Source organism: Pyrgilauda ruficollis, unplaced genomic scaffold (genome assembly GCF_017590135.1).
Source record: "Pyrgilauda ruficollis isolate IOZ18807 unplaced genomic scaffold, ASM1759013v1 scaffold30, whole genome shotgun sequence".
Classification (NCBI taxonomy): Eukaryota; Metazoa; Chordata; class Aves; order Passeriformes; family Passeridae; genus Pyrgilauda; species Pyrgilauda ruficollis.
The window spans coordinates 5,905,722-5,925,601 of NW_024524378.1; the positions used below are offsets into that span (position 1 = coordinate 5,905,722).

General features: G+C 41.7%; 1 protein-coding gene across 7 annotated transcripts in view; it reads left to right on the forward strand.

Moving 5' to 3' along the window:
* Positions 1 to 2,604: 2,604 nt before the first annotated feature.
* The window catches only part of PCMTD1 (protein-L-isoaspartate (D-aspartate) O-methyltransferase domain containing 1), a 40,778-nt gene continuing 23,502 nt past the window's right edge, over positions 2,605 to 19,880 (forward strand). For 2 of the 7 annotated variants that reach the window (XM_041473747.1, XM_041473753.1), the window contains exons 1-3: positions 2,605 to 2,743; positions 3,896 to 3,999; positions 4,787 to 4,903. The gene's annotated coding sequence lies outside the window, so the exon portion shown is untranslated. Of the gene's footprint in view, positions 2,744 to 2,781; positions 3,270 to 3,895; positions 4,000 to 4,786; positions 4,904 to 19,880 lie in introns of those variants that run through there. The other 5 variants (XM_041473750.1, XM_041473752.1, XM_041473751.1 and 2 more) reach the window with 5 other exon arrangements.

Consider the following 19,880-nt stretch of genomic DNA (forward strand, 5'->3'; position numbering starts at 1 on the left):
AACAGATTTGGAGAACTATACATGCCTGAGTAGAATTTTTTGCTAGACCGGAATACTACAGTTTCCTTTTAGCTCTGAAAGAAGACGGCAGAAATGGCCTTCCTAATTGTATGTCCATGTTTGCTACAAATGGAAAAAATAGTATCAGTTGGTAATTACAGAGGAAAAAAACTATCTGAAAAATTCTCTTAAAACTGAATGAGCAAAACATAACTTCTGTCCCGACTGAACACTGATCAAGTGCACCTTGTCTGACAGGTAATGCCTACATGCTGCTCAGGCGCAAGAATATCGAGGATGTGACGGAAAGAGAAGGAATCAAACCCAGGAAACCTTCACACATACAACAGGCAGGGAATTATACACACTTATTACACCTAACTAGAAATTCTTAATAGAAACAAACTTACAATATTCAAAGCCAGTAAAAATTATTCGTTTACTGATGCAATGATGCAAGGAATATTTCAGTGTAAAAATTGAATTTATGTGTTTATTTTCCCTTTTATTTCTCTCATTCAAGGAGCCATCAGTTACATCACTAATAGAGTGGCAATTTGTAGCACTATTTGAATCACTCAGTCCAACTGATAGGAGGCATTTCTTTCTGGGTCCCAGCCCAACAGAAACTCTCCCCCTTATATTGCCAGTTATCTTCACCTAAGTCATTACCATCTACAACCATTAACTCCAGGTATTAACTAATCCTGCCCCCAACAGGGTAATCCTCTTGGCCTCCTACCAGCTACACTTTAATGTCCTTCAATTCTCAGGACTTTTAGTTAGAAATCGTGTTCCACCACTACTCAAACTTTGGCTAAAGCTCAAATCTTTACGCCTTTCAGCTGCATTTCACAAAGTACTCAGTGCTTACAACATTCCAGATTAAATTATCATTGTAAATGTCTACAAGTTATCTAAATTAGTTTTATTATAACACCCACTCAACATCTTCAGGTTTTCATATCCATTAGCCTGAAATCCTTAAATACTACACCTTTTGCCTGATTGTTTGGTGAATACGAACTTACTGTTCCTGAAGTGTGAATGTCATCCCTTTTCTGATACTGACCTCAGGCATTTTTCATTCCTTTCCACAAGAAAAACAGATGAGCCAAGTTGCTACAAGTCCTGACACCTATGTAACTCTTAATTCTCCCGAACACCAGCCAAGCCTACTTTCTCCACTGACTCTCAAAATCCCACATCATTCCTCCTTACCAAATCAAACATGAGACAATGCCTCAGAAACATCACTTGAGACCGGGGCTCAGAATGACCCAACAATCTTCATCACCTTGGGCTTCAAGTCTGCACTGGGGCCCAGGCTTCCCTGACTTTCCACTTCTTCATGTCTTGTTTCCTTCCACAGTATGTCTTCCCAAATTCATAAATCATAGAATACCCTGAGTTGAAAGGGTTACACAAGGATTACCAAGGTCATACTCCTGGCCCTGCAAAAGGACCACACCAGGAATCACACCATGGGATTGAGAGTGTTGTTCAAACACTTATGTCAGACTTAGTGCCCTAACCACTTCTCTATGGAGTCTGTGGCAGCTCCCAACAACCCTCAGTATCTTTTCCTAATATCCAACCAAAACCTCCCCAACATCTTCATGCCATTCGCACAGGCCCTTTGCTGGTTACCAGAAAGAAGTCAAGTGCTCTCCTTCCACTTCTCAGGGAGACTGCCGCTTGCCGTGAGGTCTCCCCCGTCTCTTCCCCAGGCCAAATGATCTCAGCTGTTTTTCATGCATCATCTCCTCTAGACTTTTTTACCATCGCTACAGCCCCCCTTTAGACGCTGATACTTCTAATGATTTCTCCGGGCTTTCCCCGTGATCTCTCTTGCTTCCTGTAGTTTTTCAAACTATCTTTCGGAGCTTCGACAACGAAGCCCGAGTGCCCTTCTCTCGGGGCCTGGGGGGAACCTTCTGGCCCCCCTGCGAGAGGCCCTACGGAAGGGCCCCGCAGAGCCTCCGCGTCTCCTGAGAACGACGAGAACGCCACAGAGCGCGGAGGCCCGGGCGACGCGCAGCTCTTTCGGACGGGCACCGGGGGCACCTTGCGCATGTTTTTAAATCCGGGCCTGCGGCGCGGCTGCGTGACCCCCGCCGCCCACCCGCGGTGCCGCCGCCGCTCGGCCCTTCCGCACGACAACACGGTGCTGCTGCCCATCCTCGGCAGCGCACGGGAGACCGGAGGGCCGGGGAGGGGACACGGGGCTGCCGGCAGCGCTTCCCGGCCGGCGGGGACGGGAACGGGAGTGGGGGGAGTCAGCGCGCGGGCCCCCGCCGCCCCAGGGCGACTGGTGACGAGCGCCGCGAGCGCCGGCCGCCCATTGGCTGTGGCGCGGGGGCCGAGCGGCCAATCAGGGCCGGGCTCGGAGCGGCGCAGCGCTCGCCCTCGCCTCGCCCGGCGGCCCCGCGCGCGGGGGGCGGGGTCACGTGACGCTCTGTTTACATCCTCTCAGCTGTCGGGCTCCGCCTCCCCCGTCCCGTCCCCGTCCCGTCCATCGCACCGGCGCCGACACCGACACCGACTCCGGCCGCCGAACCGACCCGCGCACCCCCAACCCGCGGCCACCCAGCGCCGCCCTCCGCTCACTCGGCCGTTTGCCCGCGGCCTGCCGGAGCGCTCTCCTGCCTCCTGCCTTCAATTCTCCCTCCCCATACCCCCCATCACCGGTGGGTCTCGCCGGTGCCGCCCAGCGCAGGGTCCGGGGTCCGCAGCGGAACGGGTGAGTGTCCCGCACTGTGGGGGGCGGGCAGAACTGCGCTCCGGCCGCGCTGTGCGGTGCGGAGGCCCCGTCGGATGGCCGGGACGGTGGGTTGCGGCGGGGGAGGGGAGAATGTGGCCCTCCGGCCCCTGCCCTGTGGCCCCTGCCCTTCGCTGGCTCCCCGGGCGCTCCGCTCCCCATTGTCCGCGGGCCCCGCACGCAGGCGCGGGGGAAGGGGGATGAGGGGGAGGCGGTTGTTTTCGCGCAGCCGGGACAGGGCGAGGGCTCGCCCTAGGGAGGGACAGGACCGACTCCGTGCCTACGCCCTCGGCAGCCCCTTCTTCTCCTTCTCCTCCTCCTCCTTTGCCCGACCCTTGCCACCCCTCGCGGCGTCTGCGTAATGAATAATCTCTGGCCCAAAACGGGTTGGGAGGAGGAGAGGTGGTTGGTGTAGCTGCCGCGGGCCTGGGCAGCTGTGAGAGGACGGGGACAAGAGCGGAGGTTCCAGCCTCGAGATCCCGGCGGGGGTGGTGGTGGTACAGGCAAGGTGAGGGCAGCGCTTGTCCCCCGCTGCGGCTCAGCGCCTTGCCTCCCCCCTGTGACGGCTGTGCGTTTGCTGTTTGCCTTTGAGGAAATGCAGTGAGAAGGGAAGCCTGCGGTTTTTGGGGATTTTTTTGGGCTTGGTTTGTTTGGTTTTTTGGTTTTTTTTTTGTTTGTTTTTTTTTTTTTTTTTCCCCTGTCGAGTCTTTACAGCCTCATGGGTTTGTGGGGACTGCGTCTTCCAGGCCGAGGCATCATTGAGGGGTGCGTGAGACATTTTGTTTTGTTTCAAGAAAAACCCGTGGGCTAATGCAGGGTATTTCTCTTTCGGGGAGTGGAGGAGGTGGTGCGGCTTCAGGAAGATACTTTGTTTACATAAATAAAGTGTGTGAAATGCGCGATAACTTCGCTTTTTGCCCGCAATCCAGGGCGAGTAGGTCGGTGAGCATTCCTGGCGGCAGCCGCCGGAGGAAAAGGAGAAGGCTGCCTCTGCCCCCCGCTTTGCCACAAACGCACATTTTGTCTCTGTTTATATTGTGGTCTCTGTTTTGGCTGGGGGAAGAGTAAGGGGAGGAGCAGGAACTGGCTCCGGGGCTGCCACCTCCTCCCGTCTGTTTTCTTTGTTGTTATCAGCTCGAGGAGGCGTCCTGGGGTCACGTCTGTAGCTGAGCTGCGGTCTGCGGTGTTAATGGGATTCCTCCTGGGCCCGAAACCTCGGGCCGCCTTCTGCAGTGCAGGTGCGGGTCTCGCCTGCCCTCCGTGCGCCCTCCTCCCCCTGCCTCGGCAGCTGTCAGCGGCTCGCTCTGAAGTTGCAGGAAGGGGAAGGGGGGCAGAGGGAGAAGGAATCTTGGCATTTATTTGATACTTGGTCAGCAGCCTGGGCCTGCTTTATGCAGCTCTGTCATGAAAAAAAAAAAAAAAACAAAACGAAAAAAAAAAAAACAAATCAAAAACCCAAAAAAAACCAACCAGAAAAAGAAACCAAAAAAAAATGAAAGCCACCAAAAACCAGCATCAACAAAAATGGAAACAAACACCTAAGGTGGAAGGGTGAGGGGGTGTCTGTTTGAAAACAAATTCTTTATGAAAGTACTAAACTGCTCCAGTGTGTGGAAAATGCTTGTGTCCTTGCAGTACTTGCCAGTGCCAACATAGTTAGTGTTCTCCTAGGGGCTATTTTTTTTCACTCCTGTCAAGTAATAAATAAGTAAGCACAGTTGAACTGCAGGCTTTATCAAGAATGTAAGGTTTCTTCTCATAAAGAGCAGCAAATGTTGAGACACACACAAAAAATACCCAGAATAAGGCTAGTCAGCACTTCAGCAAATCAATGAAGATACCCAGTTTCTCTTGACCATATGACCTCTGTGTTACAGAGAATGCTTTTCTAGATGGAAGGCACAAATAATCTAATGCTTAGAGTTAGTAAATTACAATAATGTGTGGTGAGAATGTCTTTGTAACCTTAATCCATTCTGCTTGCAAATGAATTATAATGTGTGATACACTTTTTCCCCCCAACAGGACCATTACCTTACTCTGGGCAGAAGATCTCTGGAAGGAATCAGGCTTGGAATAGATGGAGCTTCTGCAGAACTCCTGCCTGATTTGTTGGGAGAGTTTGAAAAGTATTTTGGATTTGTAGGTGGAAAAATGTGTGACAGATCGATTGGTATTTTAACTGATTCTGGGTGAATAAATATAATGGTAGGAATGTTAGACGTATGTGAGGTCAGAGAGCCACAATGAGGGCTTTGGAGATAGACACTTAGCCAGATGTTCTTTACAACAGTCAGTGTCCCTCAGAAGTGCTAGAAAATACAATTGGATGTTGTTGGGAGGTCTGCAGTGAGGGGAATATAATGGAATTGCAGAAACAGAAAAAAGTATGTAATACTGGACAGTCCTGGATGGCCAGATTTTGTCACTGTGTCTATGCAGGTTCCTTCTCTGCATCATCTCTGATCTTCACTCCAGAATTTTTGTAAAAGTCTTCCTGCCTCTAATTGGCCTTCTTTCTGGATTTTCTTCGTCTAATCTTTGTCATTACTTGCTTTAGATATGTGACTGGCCAGTTTCAATTTTGCAGTATTCCATTGATACATTATGAAATCTTGCCATTTTTATAATCATAATCTTGGCAGTTTGGTGGTTTTTATTGTTTAGTTTTCTGCTTGCCTGTCAGTGACTGCCCCAACCTGCAGCTCCTTCTGAAGAGGCTTCTGTCTAATAGGAGACTTAAAAATAGGACCTCAGTGTCAGGCATGTATTGTAGTTTTCCATGCCTGTGGTGGGCCGTACCAGAGCAGTCACTTGGCTGTGTTTCTGTAAACTTTAAGTGCTTTGAGATCCAATGTGTATTCTGAAGCTAAGGTAGGCTTCTTAGGCATGATACCAGTGCAGGTGTAAGTCTTAAGGCAAACTTAGAAGAATTGGCACAGAATTCCTACTGCAAGACATGGTAGTGCATCGTTCTTTTTTTCCCCCCCCAGAACCAGGCAATAAAATTTCCCCATGCAGTGTCTCAGAAAGGTTTATGTCGGGTGTTTCAAAAGTTCCCCAGAACAAATACATTAAAAGCAATTGTGAAATACTAAGCATTATGGTAATGCTCATCCCAGTCTTAGGTGCATGGAGAGAAACACCTGAGAATACAGTAATTTTTTCTGGATGAGAGGTGTCTTTACATGTGCCTCTTCGTGTCATTTCCTGCTTTGTTCCCATTTTCAGCAGGATTGTCACAGAGATCTGCTGTTGTACCCTGCTGAACTGAAAGTGATATTCTGTAGCTGATGATTAATTAGCTCTGTGTAAGAAAAGTGTCTTGAAGTCTCCAGCACTTGGCACTCTTGAATGCAGACATCGTTTATATAATCTCATTTGTTTTACCTACTTAGAATGTAAACTCCTCAAAGCAAAAGTGGGTAGAATGTAGATGCAATTATGTTTTGCAAATGAATAATCAGGTATGTGACTGGCCTAAGGCACTCCAGGAATCTTCCGGTAGGGTCAGAAGTTGATCTACATACTTCATCCTCTCAAACAGGTGGGGATTTTTTGGATGGAGAATTCTTTTAATGTATCTGCTTAGCGAGAATTCTTATAATGTATCTGTGTTCACACTGTTCTGTTTCCTCATTTATGGAGTTAGAGGGACTGAAGTGTGGTAGTTATATCAAATATTATGGGGATAATTACATGAGAGCATCAGGATGCAACTACCGTGCTCCAATTCCTTTGGGACTTACTTGTGTGCACTGGATGTTAATGAAAGCCTTCAGGCCTCCTTCATGCAAGCTCTTAAAGGAGTTTCTGCTGCTGTGTTACTTAAGAAATTTGGGCTGGACTTCTGGTCCTTGAAGAAAGGATAGAATTTATAGCAGCTCAGGATGCTGAGTATAATATTTTATAGAACTGAAATGCTGGCTGGCATTCAGAAGAGGGGTGTTGGTTTTCTTTCCTTTTTGTCCTGGTATGTCATGCCTATTTCATCTTTCAAAGGAAGTGTTGCAAAGTCAACAGTGATGTTAACCTCAAGGAGCTTGGAATGCTGATGTGATGTATGTGTGTGGATTCTTGCTGAATCTACTTCTGATCAGAAGCTTATTGGAAATGTTAAAAGTAAGAAGTAAAAGTAAACTGTAAGCAAAAATGTCTTTAAAAATGTCATTTAGTCCAAAGAAACTTTATTTGGAAAGAAGAAAATAATTGGAACCTACAGGGTTGGAAACAGGTCTGGAGAACAACTGTAGGGTCTTTATCACTTATATATTGTGACTAGAATTGGTATGTGACATATTTCTCAATTAATTTTGTCAGTTCTTTGGTCTGCATCCAGACAGAAGCACAAAAGTATGAATTGTCCTTTATTGTGAGGGAAAGACACTGGTTTAGAGGTTATTACAGAACACTTAAAGTAAGCAAAGAAAGACAAACTCTACAGCCCTAAAAGAGATTAGGTGTGACATTGGGAGTCACCATAGGAACTCACAAGCTACAGGTCCTGGTGTATTCTCATACAGTGAAGTTCTTGAGTGGGGAATTACTGTGGAACTTCTCTTCTTAGAGGGGCTGTCTTGGGGCAGAAAAATATTTGGAGCCTGCTGCTTAGAAAATGCATTTAATGAAGGCTAGTTTTGAACCTCTTTGTTTTGTTTAGTAAGGAAAGGATGTAAAGTTCTTGCTTTTACAAGTGCAGAGTATTGAACTCTATGAGTTGCATGCAATTGGAGGTTTAGATACTGGGAGTGTTGTTTAGGTGGCATAACAGGTGAGGTTTGGAATGCCTCTCAAGTACACCATTTCACTTGATTTTCTCAAAGTTGTATTTGCTCAGCATACAGTTGCAAAACAGAGTTGCATTTGCTGTGTTTCTAGGGTGTAAAAGAGTGCAATTGGAATTAATGTTGAAACACTTGTTTGAGGAAACAATTCAGAATTTGACAACAAACCCTTAAAATCAGGTTGAAAAGGTAACAGGCTTTCATCAAGTGGTTTGATAGTGACATGAGCTGTTTTTAATCCTGAATGAAAGACATTTCTATGGGAGGTGCTGCAGGGCATCAGGGTTGTCGGCCTGGAGCTGTTAGATATGAGAGAATTTAATGAAGGCCTACATTATTTGAAGTATTAAAAACAAACAAAAAAAAAGATGGCAGACAGGATAAATCTGAATTAGAGGTAGCTCAGCAGTTAAAGAAGAGAGCCCTTGTCTTGGTTGATGACATGCGTGCTTTAGTGGAGGTGGTGTATGTTTAGAGACACACGTGCACAGAGAATATGTGGACAACCAACCAATTCTGTGGCAGTGTAGATACTGTAAACAGGACCTCTGTTCTGAATGTTTTTAGAACTCGGTGATGGCAGACTGGTTACAAGTCAGTGTCTCCAGGTTAGCTCTTCTGGTCTCTTTTGGCCAATAATGCCTTTTATCTGGTTGCTTTAGGTTAGGTTCCTTTCAAAGCAGTCTTAAGTGACACAGAAAGAGCAGCTTCTCTGAGTTAGTTGCAGAGGAGCAAAGACAGGATGTGGGCAGAAGAGTTTTCTGTTTTGTTGTTCAGCACTAATTGTTGCTGTAGCACCGGCCAAGTAGCCAATAGTTAGCATAAGCACCTAAAATAGCACTAGAGGTCTGTGTTTGAGCACTCGAGTCACATCACAAATACCAGAAGCTTGCTGTTTTTATTACAAAACCTTTTCTTTGCATGATTTCTAAACAGATAAGTCTTATTAAAGCTGTCAGTAATCATAATTATTTCTTCCCTTTTTTTAACAATTGGCTTGTTAAAGTTTTAAGTGATAGGTGCATATTTCTAATGGCAAATTAAACAATCTTGAAAACTATTTTCAGAATGAATAGTGACAACTTTGTAATACTAGATAATGTTCCTCCAGGAGGCATCTGTCACTGGGAAGATTTTTTTTTCCCCAGCTGATGTCTACAAGTGTCATTTTAGATTTAGTGGTAAGAGTTAAAGTCAAATCAGAGTTGTTCTAAAATACTAGTTTAAGATGTAATGAAAGGCAGTATGCAGTACTGTAGACACTAAAGGAATGTAACTATTAAAAGCATGTATTGATGCCATTCTTCCAGTAAAACAAATGTAATTTATTACTTGTCTTCAGGAGTGAAAGGTAACTAGATTTCGAAGAGATCATCTCATGGATGACATGTCCTAATTATTTATTCATATTTAAAAAAAGACTAATCTGCCTCTCTGAAAGGAGATTTCTGTATTAATATGTGGTTTTTGTATGTGAAGTGATAGTAATTGGAATTGTTTATAGTAATAGTCAATTAATGAATCACAGTCGGCAGTTGATATGCCTGTGGCATCCCTGTCCCAGACGAAAGGCTTGATTCCTGTAAGTAGTTGTTTTAACATTAAAAGAGGAATTAGGACCATGTGGTTGGCAGAAAATGAGAAGTGATTACTATTTTGAGATTTTTTTTTTATTTCTGTAGCAAGTGTTTATAGCAGATATTTGGGAATTGCCATGTGGTTTTCTTGACATATAAAAGAAAAAGCCAAGTAATACTATTCAACTCAGTCAGGATGACTGTGCTGTTATATCATGCTCTGTATATCAAAGTTAAAAAAAGAAATGATTGTGGGAGCCACTGTCCTCAAACCTCAGAAATGATTGTGGGAGCCACTATCCTTAGAACCGTTGTTTTTGCTTGATAGGTATGACTGAAATGAATGCAAGTCAGCATTGCTGAAAGAATGAACTCCAAAGCAGTTGCTAAAGGAGAAGCTTAATTTTGATAAATGGTTAATATTTCTGTAGTATAAATAACTTCAAGTAATCAAGAATGCTGTATTTCTACTGATACATCAGTTTGCCATTACAAGATTTGATTTTAATTTGAAAATCTTTGCCTGAGACTCATGAAATTCTTGTTTAGTGTTGTAGTTCTTTTTGGGTTCGGTGGGTGGGGTTTTGCTGGCTTTTTCTGCTGGGCATGTGATCCTGTTCTTTATTTGCAAAACCGTTTCCTCTACCCTTCTGAGAATGAACTGTGGTTTTCCTTCCATTCCATGTAGTCCAGTTTGTTAAGCTTTGCTGTGTTCTTCCTTCAAGAAACTCTAAATTTGGCATTATTGTGGTCAGAAGGTCAGTGAAATTGGAAGGACACAGAAAAGTCAAGCTGCTGAGTTTCTTTGACTTCTGCTGAGCTGACATCTGCAGTATTATAAAATCCCATAGGCCTTAGTCTCTTGTTATTTGCTTCAGTTAATTATGCATTCATCATGACTAAGACTCATTACTGCCAAGTTTCCTGAGATTCTCTGATGTTTTCTGAAGTAATGCAGTTGTCAGAAAAAGTCACTGTAAAATTTGACTTCTCCATTCTGTCATGCTTTGGATAAACTGGAGTTGTCCATGATATAACTACATCAGATTGTGTGAGTGTAGCAGCCTCTTGTGTTACATCTGTAAACTACACTTATGTAAGGTGAAAACCATGTGCTTTGTATGACTGCAAAAAACCTGATACAGTTAAATTGTGGAAACGATGATTATCATGAGCTGTGCAAGCGCACAGCTGCTATATAGGCAATGATAAAAGGTTCTCAACTTCCATTTCTTGCTGAAATATTTGCATGAATATCTTGGAATGGTTACTGGAGCTTTCACAAGTGCTTGAGATCCTTTCTAGATGACATCTGCCATTGTTGGTACTGTAAGTAAATTATAACTTTGGAGCCACATTTACAGTAGTACTTGATTCATACCTGAAGAAAAAGAAAACCAGTAATTCAGAAACATTTTCAAGTTTAAAATGTGCTTATGTATTTTGGTTTGTGCTTTTAAAGAAGGGCTATAAGGAGTTTTGTTCAAGTGTTTCTAGTTTTTAGTTTAGGTGTCCATGGCCTCAGGTCCAGTGAGTTGTGAGGCTAAGCACGTATTCTCAGTAGCAAACAAACGCATGTATTCATCATCTACGTCTGTAATTTTCCACCACACCAACACAGGAGACAGCACTAAGGCAAGCACAAACAGCGCCAATGGCCTCATCCTGTTACTCTTTCTGTGTGCAGACATATGTGTGTATGTATTAAGAATCTTTCTGGTTACTGGGTTTAGGCACTCATTCTACCCTGGAACTCTTCAGGCTGTTTATGCCCCATTGCCTCTTACACACATGCACGTGCTCAGCTGCCAATCCCAAACACCACAGTTTCTCCAACAGCTCACCTTGGATCCCTCTTAGTTCTTCCAGCAGCCACCTGCCTCAGCTGCCTCACTTGGCCAGTGTGTCCTGTCCCAGTCCCAAGGCCACTCTGCCGGTTTGCTGGCCAGTCCAGCTTGCTACTCTGTGTGATTACACCTGGACCTGGAGAATCTCACACCCTGCTTTGCTGGCACCTCAGACTCTCCAGCCCTTATGACCTGTGGTCTGACTCCGTGTCTTGTAGGTGCCCATGGGCACCAAACAGAGGCCCAAGATAGAGTTGCGAAAGGAGATTGACAGTCCAACAGGATAGTCAGGGCATAGCTGGACACACATACTGACCTGCAGGTGACCTGTCCCTCTTGTCACTGTAGCTGTGGCTTTCCCATGCTTGTTTCTCCCCTAGTCACTGTGATTTTTCCCTTTGCCTGCCTCTGGTTCCTCCCCCGAGCATCCACTCACAGGACTTGTGCCATCCCCCAGATCCCTTTCCCCTGCACTACATGGGATCTTTTATGGAGCTACTTTTGTAGCTCCGTAAAAGTCACACCTTTGGATCTGGGAAATGCCTTGGAGAGGCACGGTGGTGGGGGGAGTGTGGAGAGAGCTGGTGGTAGACTGGGTCAGGGTATTCATCTGTGTTTCCCTCACCTGTAAATGCACCCCTGCTCTGTTGTGTGCAGAGCAGCTTTCTGTCACATAACCCAACAAAGTTAACTTTGATATGTGCAGGCAGATAATCTGTTTAATCATTTGCAAGCCCTGTGGAAAATATAAGGTGGAAGGTGCGGACAAGCTATGGAGGTGTAAATTAGAATGATACTGTTACAAAAGCAATACTTTGAAACATTACCTCAAAGTAACGATAATACTAAAATATTTGCATGAACCTTTGTGAAACAGATTTTGATTGTAGTGTTAATGCTGTAGCCTTTTACGTTGTAAACTAAAGTGTTGATTTTTTTTTTTTTTTGTTTCCTGGATGACTAGAGACTTTAATCTAGATTTAGTTCATACTTGATTAGTATGTTTTGAAAGTTTGGATAAATCATCACTTTCTTTTTGTTAGAACCATGAAAGGGAAGTTTATCTCTGTTTTATATAAAGTAAGCATTGAAAATCATAAGTAATAGAGATTTATGAACAAAGTCACATCATTATATAGTTTGTGCTGTGTTTGGGTTTATGGTATGTGTAGAGACTGAGACAAATTATGACATGGATCCTTAAAGTCTAAAGCTTTTGGATATGCAGGATTTGGGGGTTAAAAAGAAGAAAGAAGGGTAGATATCCATTGCTTTCTTTGACAAGATAAAACTAACTCAGTGTGCAAAGTTACATTTGAAAAATCAAGTTACATTTGAAAAAAAATGGTGATTCCAGTGTGATGCTTCTGGAAGATTGCATTAGTGAAAGAATTTTATTTCGTGGTTCTGAGGAGAGAAGCAGGAAACAGGAATAGGCTTTACTCATTCTTCCCTCTTGAGAATTACAGGACTAAGTAATAAAATAACTTCTCAAAAGATACTGTTGTATTGCACTGTACTGTTTTAAGAATTCAGCAAGAAGAATTGGGATATATTTTTTTCTTAAATTGTATTTGTTTAGCATCTCATAAGAAGAGGATGCATAATAAATAAAAGTTGAGGTTCTCAGGCTGTGAAAGTAAGCATCATGATAATACAGTATTTAAGTTGTTTATGCTGTGATTATTGTGTGCTATTTTGAAGCTTTCAGATGCATTCCTGAAGATTAGAAACCAAAAAAATTTAGTGTACTTGGAGGTTGGTAAAGTGGATTGATATTTCTGTTTTTAATTGAACCTGGTGGGTTTTTCTTTTTTTCTTTTTTCCTTTTTTTTTTTTTTTTTTTTTTTTTTTTTTTTTTTTTTTTTGTAGAGACTGAAGTAAATGCATAGCTCCAAGATGAGGTTTCAAGTGTCAGGAATGCAACTATCTTCTATTTTTACACTTGACCTCATTTCTGTTTTCTTTTGCTAAAGGCAACAGGCGTATGTTGTTCTGTTGCTGCTAGAAGTGAGTTATTTAAATAACTTGAAATGTTTATGTGCAGTAAATTTTTGAACTTTAGTACTGCCCGAAATAGTGAAAATTTTGGCATGGGCCGCATTTTGCCTCAAAAGTCAAAGTTATATGAAGTGTGACTTGATCTGCTTAAGGACTATAACTTTTATGGTAAAAGGTTAGGAAAATATGTTTCAGTTCTTGTACAGAATCTGCTTTGTATTTCATTATAAAAGAGGATTCTCCCTCCCCGTCCCCCAGTTGTTACTAGGGTCTCTGATGATTACTCCAAGGAGCATAATTTTTATGTTCTGGTCAACCAAACTAAATTATTAACCATCTTTTACAGAAAGAAGCAAGTTTGGTTTAAAAAATGTTGACTCTCTCACTATTGTTCTTTATATATACATATATATATATATATATATATCAAAGTGTCTTAGATGGAAAGCAATCGCAATGTTAAAATTTGCAGAAATGTTGTGTCACTTTTATACCTTTGCCTTTTCACACCAAACAGAATTAGATATACCAGAACCAGTTCTTTTCACACATCACACTACAGCTCTTCTGATTCTTAACATTTGCCTGTTATGGCTTATATGAACCTGCTTGAAATGAATACTCTCTGTTAAATACCCTTCTACAAAGCTGTGTATTTTGGCAATGAGTTTTGCAGCCTGGTCACTCTGTAGCTCACTAATTTGTGAAATATGTGCACAGACAGCAGTTTCTGATATGCAAAACAGGTGCATGAGACAGGCTCAGTGAATATCAGACCTCTGTATGTACTAAACATCATCAGTTCATCTCTCTAGTGAAGTCCTGATATTTTAGGCAGTGAACAAACTGCTGTTACCTTGTACCTCCTGTTTTTGTCGGTCTGTTAGGCCCTCCAGAGAAGCTTCTCATCTTTCCCCTTTCTCCCAGCCAGTCTTTGATAAAGCCCTTTGGCTGGTGTATACTGGGCAAACTAAAAATAGTTGTGACCTGGCAATAGACAGAGCTGTAGGCACACCTCTCAGGAGCTGAGACCTTTACAAAATGTGCTAGAAGAGGGCTGCCAGGTTCTGTCACGGACACTGGTATCAGAGGAAGGATATCTTTCTGAGTATTAGACATTGGGTTAAACTGATATCTTTTGCTTAGATCTTCAGTGGAACTTTAAAAGGTCATTAAGTCATCTTAGGCTCTCCAGAGACAAGAGCATTTTGGTGCATTGTCTTACAGCTAAGCAACAGGAATTGTTTTCGACTGTTGTGGGTAGAGAAGCAATATTAATTATTTTGAAGTCTGCAATTGATGGTACACTGCACAGTACTCAGGGCAGAGGTAGTGTTCATTCAGTCATAAAGGTATACCTACAACCTGTTGTCTATATTTGAAGAAGAATTTAAGTCTCTTTTTGAAGAATAATTTAAGTCTCTTTTTGAAGAAGAAACTGCTCCTGAAGCCTGAGGGGCTTAGCTTTGCAAAGAGTTTTGGTTGCCCAGATTTTAAGCAGTAAGGAGAGCTAAGTCAGGATGTGGGGTTAAGCTGAACATTAAAATTTTAGTCCAGGAAGTATGTAGGATTGTTTGCTTTGCTTTGTAATAAAAGGTACTGAATTTTCAAGCCTTTATCAGCATACCTGAGAACAGGTCTGGCATGTATAGAAAAATGTTCCTTTCAGCATGTGAAGAGAGTAGATAGAATTTCAGATGAAAAGAACAAATTAAGTACAAGAGACAGTATACACCAGGAAAGGAATGTCTCCTAGTTCAGAGAAGAGCGAAAAACAAACACAAAAGCAACTAACAAAATTCTGTTATTTAATTATTTTTTATTTTACTCAAGTTCCTGTGAAAGGTTTTAATACTAAAAAAAAAAAAAAAGTTCAGTAGCTATTCAGCAAGTTACTCCAAAATTATGCCCTTGTGTAGCTGCCAAGGTTAAATTCATTTGATCATGTGCTTATATGCTTGTCACTGCTCATACGTTTGTGGAGTTCCATAAGTTTCACTACCTCTTTTGAGAGAAAGGCAGTACCATGTCTGCTGTTCAGGTGACTGTAGGTGGAGGAAGAGTGAAAGCAGGCACATACCTGGAATCTTGTACAAACAGCTGTTGAAAGCTCAAACAGGAAGATCAGGGCTTAAGCTTACATCAGACTTTACAAACATTTTCTGCCCAAGTAGGTCAATGCAATTCAGGTTAAGTCAGTAGTTGTAGCTGTTTACATTCATTTGACTTAACACTAATCCTGTGGTCTATTTTTTTTCCATTGCCATATTGCAGAGAACCTCAAAGTATGCTCTGTGGAGTGCACTGCTTGGGAGAGCTGACTCTACTTGGTTTTGTACTTGTTTCTGTTTAACTTGAAGAGCTTCTTGAAGTGACCCACTGATCAGCAGTTTAGGAGTGAATGTTTTTAAGATTAGTCTAGAGTATAGACTTCAGAAATGTGCAGTGTTCTCTATAGTATTCTCCTTAATGCACCAAGTAGCATCATATATCCTAAAAACAATAGGTTTTCTTCTTTCATTAGCTGCTTGGAGTGACAAAACAAATACCTGTGAAAGAGAAGGTAGTTGGATTTCCAAAGCACTTAAACTTTTTGCTGCCTTTAGTATCAGTTTAGTAGCAAGTGCAGGTGTAAAAGTTTTTAAAAAATGTTTATGAAGACTTCATTGTAAAATACCTGTGTGTCACGCATTTTATTCTTAATTTTGTAGTCACATACTGCAGTTACTACCAGCACATACTTAATATTTTGGTTTTCTGCAGTCTTTGCTTGGTGAAAGTAATATTAGAATCATTCTTTTCTTTTCAGATCATAATCAATCATACTGTTTGTTTGAAAGCTCCCGCTAAAATCTTAAACTCGGCTCTGCAGTTTCAGGTTGAATTTCCTTGTGTGAGTCGCTATTATACTTGGGAGAAAAAGGGAAGCTAAACTGATAATGGAGTCCTGTGGTTGTAGGAGTCACTGAATGGGATGAGGACAGGCAAAACATGATCTTGAATTCATAACAGCTGTGAGGGTATAATGTATTGAGTCTGGACAGAAAAGGAGTAAGTCTGATATTTGATTAGTAGCCTGGGGAACTTTAAATCGCTGCTGATTATAGCAAAGTTGCTGATTTTTGCTGAGTAAACTGTTAACTTGACTGAAGTGTTTCAGGCCATGACTGTATGTGCAGTCATGGTTAATTCCCTTCTATTGCCAGTCACAGAATATTCCTTTTTGGGGAAATTGAACAGCTGAATTCTAATATTAATGTGCAGCTCAGTGACTTGTTGTGTCTTCTTCCTCTCACAAGAAAGAGAGGATTCACCAAGCAAGGTTGTATTCTGTGTGAGTTTAAATTAATGTATCACACTCCTGATTGAGTGTCATGTTTCTCCAAGCTGATGTGTTAGTGAAAATTGTGTTATTTGTAAGGAGAAAACTTCAAATATGGCTTATTTCATTTATTATTCTATTTTCTATTTTTTGAAACAAAGTAAGGATCAAGTTTGTCAGCTCAGGTAGTTTGTATTTCTGAGTAGTTATCTATATGGAGTCAGGTTATGTCAGTATTACAAGATATTTTAAGATATTTGATGCCATATGGATTTAGCAATGTCAGTGAGGTTTTGACTGGCAAATTAACTGGATACCTTGCTAGCATGGTATTTAAAGTGTATTTAAGAGAGTGTGCAAGTCCTTAGTGGCCCAGGAAATTAACTTGAAGTGCAAATACATTTGTAGACATTCCGAAATTTGCAAAACTTGTTTCCCTTTAAAAGCTGGCAAAAAACTTGGTTAACCTTATACCTCATTACTAACTTTTCAGCTAAGAGTTTTGCATGTCTTACAAAATAGTGGAGAATTAAAATGCACTCAAATTGTCATCTCTTCCTAGCCACATAGCCAAAAAATAATAGTTCAGTTAATGTGACGACATTAAAAAAAAAGGAAAATTATCACAAAGCCACCCAGAATTATTTAATGTGTTTCACTGAAATTGGTTACAAATTAGGTCAGAAACAGGTCAGAGGTGGTGGTGGTGTTATACAATTGTGTGGATTGTTAGAGAAATTGGAAAGTGTGTTTCCATTTCATTTTTATTGTGAATATAAGAAACTTCAAGACAAGTTTCCAGTTTCTGAGAACAAATTCATGAGTAGTACAGAATGGAAAATAAGATTAATTGCAGTTGGTTTTACTAAGTGAATTAACTTTTTATCAAGACTATATTGAAATACTAACTCCTACATTGTAATTTCTGTTGGCTTGTGCATTCCAGAGATTCCTAAGGCTAAAAGCATTAGCTGCATTTTGTTAAATTGACAAACCTTCATCTTTCTTGTAGTTGCTATACGTCTTGGTGTAATAGGCATCAGAATATGCTGCTTGTGCTCTTTGTGAACTGCAGGTGTTTCAGTTTTAATATCAGGGAGCTTCAGAGGATGTTTTTGGTGAGCATTCAGCTCTGTAGAAAGTTTTATCATGCTGCTGTTTTTATCTTGGTCTTGGGTCAGCTGTCAAAAGGAAGATTTGACTAACTTGCCCTTTTTCTCCAGCTGTGCTAAAATGGCTTCTGAGATGTTTTCTTTTGTGTGTTTAAAAGCATTGGAGGAAAGTGAACTATCAAAAAGTATTTCTCTGCAGCACAAGAGGCCACTTCTCATGAAAATATCTATTTCTTTCACTTTCTAGGGCATTTTTGTTTTTGAGCAAAAATGCTTTCCATTGAGCAGCATTTTTGCCTACCTGTAGCTGTAGAGTGCAGAGTAGAGCACTGTAGATGACTAATGAATGCAAACCAAACCAAGATACCTAAAAAGCTAGGTATCTAGCCTAAACACCATCACTGTCATCTGCTTAATGTCACCTTCTTCAGACGGGGGCAGTGTGTCATGTCCAGAATGATATGTAGCCTTTAACTGCACTGCCAAATAGCCACGCTCTTTTGCTGTGTCTCATTCTTGAGAGGAGACTCCATTTCTCTTCTCCCCTACTTCCCTCAAATGTCACGGTGTTGACCACACTTTTTCTGTTCTTGGCTTCGAGATTTTGTGTGATAACCATTATTGAAGCTGAGACACTTGGTGGGTGTCGTCAGTAGAAAGTCTTGTGCTATTGCAATAACTTGACCCATCATATAATGCCAAGAATACAAATTACCAAATACCTAAAAAAAGCCTGTTGCTGTGTCATGAATATTGAAAATTAGAAAAGTGTTATTTACAGGATCTAAATAGTATGTGAAAGCAGTGAAGACACTTGTTGATGGAAATGCTAGAGCTTTATGTTTTCCCATGCACGTTTGCTGGCGCAGTGCTGATGGCTAGCCGAGTTCTCCATCTGCTGGTGCGAGGTGGTGGATGCACCCCGCAGGAAGAGCTGAAAGCGGCATTCCCGTTTCTCATACGTAGCAGCTGAATTTAGTCTTTACGAAACTCTGTGTTTTTAGTTAAATTTATTTCCAAACCTGTCTCAAGATAATAATGAATTTTTTAGTACGAAAGATGGCAAAAACTATTGCTTTAGTCTCTGTAGATTATTTAATTGAAGTATCATAATTTGATTCATTGAATCTTCAGGTGTGGTGCAAGTGCAGACAAACAGGGCTGGAATATTTTTATAAACTACAGTTAAAAAAATCTCTCAGGTTTCACATTTTCTAAGTTGTCCTGTAGTTTTTTTAGAAGTAGAAAGAAATATTCCTGTGCAGTTGAACATACACAGGCCTGCTTATTCTGCTGTGGAGCACTAGGGTATTCTGAAGTCTGTTTTTTCTACTTTAATCAAAGGGCTTTTTGCTGGATAATTGCACGTGGTGACTTTTTACCTCTTTTCATTCCAGAATGTCAGTGGGAATTAGGTTTGGTTCGGAGGGAAGCACACAGCTGAATGGTGAACAGTCATCATTTCACCTGTGGTTGACCAGAGCTTTAATAGCCTTGAACATTTCACCCCCACCCCAATAAACTCCCCCCCAGTTTATATACTGGTCATGACATCCTATGGTATGGAATAGCCCTTTGGCCAGTTCAGGTCAGCTGTCCTGGCTGTGCTCTCTCCTGGCTTTTTGTGTGCCTGCGCACTGCAGAGTGTGGGAAACAGAAAAGTACTTCCTCGGCTTAGGGTAAACACTACTGAACAACAGCTAGAACTTCAATGTGTTAACATTATTCTGGTACTCACTGTGTACTCTGTTCACCTAGAAGTGATGCATTCAACTTCCTATTCTCCTGTCTCCTAGTCTTCTGTTGCTATTTTACTGGTAATTCATGCAACACTAAAAGTGTTAATATCTGGATTTTGAGTTTAGTAATTCATAATGAAATAACTGCAGCTAAAATACAGATCTGAAGGAATTACTTTAAAGTTAATATGACTTACTGCAGTGTGCTGTGTATAGTTACACTTACAAATTGGCAAGCTGTTAAAAATTTCTAGGTACTTAAGGAGTTTTTATTCCTCTAGTGAATATGGCAGGCATTAGGAGGGGCTCAGATACTTGGAGGGCTTCCCTGTTTTGATCCCAGAAGAGAGCAGCGTGCCATTGTATCTGCAGTATTCTGTTTCAGCTCAAAAGTGGACGTCTGAAAAGCATCTCTGGGACATCATCCCTTAGTGGGTTTTCTTTCCCCCATGGGATGATCTTAGCACATGGAATCCAAGTTCCTTTCAAAATTAACTAATTTAGTACATGCTCCAGCTGCTGTTGGATACTTAGCTCTCAGAATAGGACTCACCCAAAGGCAGTTGCTGTCCAGTAGGTGCCTGCTCAAATATGTAACATGGGTGAAGGGTTCTTAGCACTGCAGGGTTTGCAGTGTCTAGCAAGCAACGCAGCATAAGGGTCTGCATGATGTGGACAGCCCATGCTGACGTATTAAGCCCATGTTTCTCAGCTCTGAGTTAAAAATCTGAGGGGCA